This window comes from Dasypus novemcinctus, chromosome 8 (genome assembly GCF_030445035.2).
Source record: "Dasypus novemcinctus isolate mDasNov1 chromosome 8, mDasNov1.1.hap2, whole genome shotgun sequence".
NCBI lineage: Eukaryota > Metazoa > Chordata > Mammalia > Cingulata > Dasypodidae > Dasypus > Dasypus novemcinctus.
The window spans coordinates 34,149,255-34,153,183 of NC_080680.1; the positions used below are offsets into that span (position 1 = coordinate 34,149,255).

General features: G+C 42.6%; 1 non-coding gene across 1 annotated transcript; it reads right to left on the reverse strand.

Annotated features, from left to right (window-relative positions):
* Positions 1-2,764: 2,764 nt before the first annotated feature.
* LOC111765565 (small nucleolar RNA SNORA44) lies at positions 2,765-2,895 on the reverse strand. The gene has a single exon (XR_002797868.1). It is a non-coding gene; the product is annotated as a small nucleolar RNA SNORA44 (small nucleolar RNA).
* Between the last annotated feature and the right edge of the window lie 1,034 nt (positions 2,896-3,929).

The following is a 3,929-nucleotide window of genomic DNA, read 5'->3' on the forward strand; positions in this document are numbered from 1 at the left end:
TACAAACTGCACTACCTCTTGGGCCATATGATTCAGCTGATCCAATGGTGCTGGAAAAGTCAGTGGCAAATAGAGAAGCTGTCTGAAGCCTTTCATATGGGAGAATCATGATGCAGACCCTTAGGGTTTTGGAGCAAAGCCTTGCCATCCTCTGTAGGTAATTATTATTCTTTTGAGAAACAGCTTTTGGTCTGCCACTGGGCCTTAGTAGAAACTGAAGACTTTCAAGAAGATGGCAGGCTAGAAAGACAGGAGACTCTCTTCTCAAAAAAAAAAAAAAAAAGCTAGAGGACAGGCTGAAATAGCCTAGAAAAAGATCTAGGGTTTAGGACACCAGGCAAAGGCTTGATACCACCCAGAGGAGAGAGGGACAAAGGAAATTGTGATGACAGAACTGTGAGTTCAATGTGAGTTGAAAACAGTGGCTGCTGCTGCCAATACCATCCCCCACACTAAAGACACTATAGAATTCTCTTGTCTTGGCCTGCGACTACAGACAAAGGGGGCTCCAGGGATCTACTAACCTAGGAAAGGGGAGAGAGAGGGACACAGCCTAAGACTCACTCAGCTTCTGACCCACAAATTTGGTCTGCTGGGTCCCACAAGCCCTTCCAGGCCAGGTGGGACCACACACTGGTTTGCCCTGGGAGCTGGTGAAGTACTAGAGAAATCCTCTGACCCTCACAACCTCCCTCTCTTCAAACTGGGACTGATTGTTGAGGAACCTCCCCCCTACCCCCCCCCCAAGGAAAGGGGAGAGGGGAGAGAGAGGGACACAGCCTATGGCTGACTCAGCTTTTGACTCACAAATTTGGTCTGCTGTGTCCTATTGTTTGCCTTGGAGTCAGCAAGGGGCTAAAAATCTCCTCTACTAACAGGGACTGATTGTTGAGGACTCAGAGGGGAGTGGAAACATTTCCAACTTGGGAAAAGGGAGGAGCCTGCCAGAGAAGACTGGAGAACTGTCTCAGAGAAAGCTTGAATTACAAGGCTCATAGCCTCCAGACTGGAAGCTCTGCCAGATTGATCTAGTCTATGTTGCAACAAATACACTCTGACCAGAAATTGAACTGAGAGCTTCCAAGGAGTGCCATCTGCTGGCAGGCCAAGGAAGTGCATGCAATAAAATTAAAAATAAGTAGGAGAGGCTTTTTCTGGCCTCTATAACCTCCACTCCCGAGGCCCTAGGAATTGACACTACAACCAATTACTGAGTCCAGTGCCCAGTTTTGAGCAACCAGCAGGACAATCCTAAAAATCCAGGTCAAGCCAAGAATCAAAGAGCAGTGGTAACACACAGCTCCTGCCACTGAAACACTACAAAAGAGAAAGAAATTGGACATCTGAGTAAACTAGGTCCTAATCATATGCCTAGATATCAGCAAAAATTAAGACCCATATCAAGAAATGAGAAGATAAGGCTCAAGAAATGGAATATATCAAAGGCCCAGAAAAGATGCAGAATTTGAGAGAACTAATGGGTGCGATGTGCACAAATTTCCAAAATCAAATCAATGAGTTGAAAGACAATATGGTCAAAGAGATAAATGACATCAAGAAGACACTGAGTGAGCACAAGGACGAATTTGAAATCCTGAACAGAAAAGTAACAGAGCTCATGGGAATGAAAGACACAATAGGTGAGATCAAAAACACATTTTGGGGAAGCAGACTTGCCCCAATGGATAGGGTGTCTGCCTACCACATGGGAGGTCTGCGGTTCAAACCCGAGGCCTCCTTGATCCATGTGGAACTGGCCCATGTGCAGTGCTGATGCACTCAAGGTGTTCCATGCCATGCAGGGGTGTCCCCCATGTAGGGGAGCCCCATGCATGAGAAGTGTGCCCTGTAAGGAAAGCCTCCTAGCATGAAAGACAGTGTAGCCTGCCCAAGAATGGCACAGCACACATGGAGAGCTGACACAACAAGATGACACAACAAAAGAAACACAGATTCCTGGTGCTGCTGATAAGGATAGAAGTGTCACAGAAGAACACACAGTGAACGGATTCAGAGAGCAGACAATGGGAGGGGGGGTGGAGGGAGAGAAATAAATTTTAAAAATCTTAAAAAAAAACACATTTGGGGCATATGACAGCAGACTTGAAAGAAGAAAGAATAAGTGATATTGAAGACAGAATAGCTAAAATTGAAGAGAGGAAAGAATGGAAAAAATTGAACAGGGGCTCAGAGTTGAATGATGACACAAAATGCAACAACATACAGGTCATGGGACTTCCAGAAAGGGAAGAGAAGGGAAAAGGGGTGTAAAGAATATGTGAAGAAATCAAGCTGAAAATTTCCCAACTCTCACAAAAGAAATGAACTTACATGACCAAGAAGCACACCATACCCCACTCAGAATAAATCCAAATAGACCCTAAGACACATGCTACTCAGAATGTCTTTTTTTTTTTCCATAGAGTAAATATTTTATTGGTCATAAACATGTCAGACACAAGGGATAGAAGCACTCAACAAAAAGCAAAGGACTCTCCTTGCAGAGTTCACAATTTCCACCTAATAACCAGCCAGGTGCCTTTTAGCCTGCCTCTTCTGAGTGCTTCTCCCAACTCTAGGTCCATAATCAGATGAGGATGGCTTTCTAGGTATCACAGACCTAAAAAAGGAGGACACCTCTGCTCCAGCAACAAGCTGGCATCTTCAGACATGTTAACACTGTTAACACAGTGAAACACAGGGGTAACCTGCAGAATAAATGGAAACACCTGGCCTTGGGTCCCTCCAAGCCCAGGTCCTGAGACATTATAGGAAAATCGAGTGGCAGCTGCAGGTACTCTGCTGACCTGGGCTGTCAAAGTCTCTCCAGGTTGCTCTCGCATGCAGTTGGAGATCCCTTGGCCACAAGCAACCAGAGATCTTGGGAACATGCTGGCAGAATGTCAAAATCAAAGATAAGAAGAAAATTCTAAGAGCAGCAAGGGAGAAGCAAACCATCACATACAAGGGACATCCAGTATGACTTAGCATAAATTTCTCTTCAGAAACCATTCAGGCAAGAAGACAGCCATATGATACAATTAGGATACCAAAAGAGAAAAACTGTCAGCTGAGAATTCTTTATTCAGCAAAATTGTCCTTCAAATATAAAGGTGAGTATAAAACATTCACAAACAGAAACTAAGAGTTTGCAAAAAAAAAACAATCTACCTTTGGAGGAAATATTAAAGAAATCCTTAGAACCTAGATACAGGAGAGACAGGCTTGGAGGACAGTATAGAAGAAAGAATAGCAGGAAGTATAACCAAAAGAGTAAAAAGACAAAAATAAGATATGACATAGGAAAACCAAAGAATAAGATGGAGGCAGTAAATAATGCATTTACAATAATATCATTGAATGTGAATGGATTAAACTCCCCAATCAAAAGATACAGGCTGAGAGAATGGATTTTAAAAACCATGAACCATCCATATGCTGCTTACAAGAAACTCACCTTAGACCCAGGGATACAAACTAGCTGAAAGTGAAAGTTTGGAAAAAGATACTCTATATGAATAGTAACCATAAAAGAGCAAGGGTAGTTATACTCATATCAGACAAAAAAGACTTTAAATGCAAAAAAGTTATAAGAGAACAGAAAGCCATTATATATAAATAAAAGGACAATCCACCAGTAAGATATAACAGTCATAAATATCTATGCATCTAACCAGGGTGCCCTAAAATACATGAGACAAATTCTGGCCAAACTGAAAGGAGAAATAGACATCTCTACAATAATTGTTGGAGACTTCAACACCCCACTCATATCATTAGATAGAATAAGTAGACAGAAGATCAACACGGAAACAGAGAACTGAACAATATGATAAATGAGTTAGATCTAGCAGACATATACGGAACACTGCATTCAAACTCAGCAGGTTATACATTCCTCTCAAGTGCCCATGGATCTTTCTCCAGGA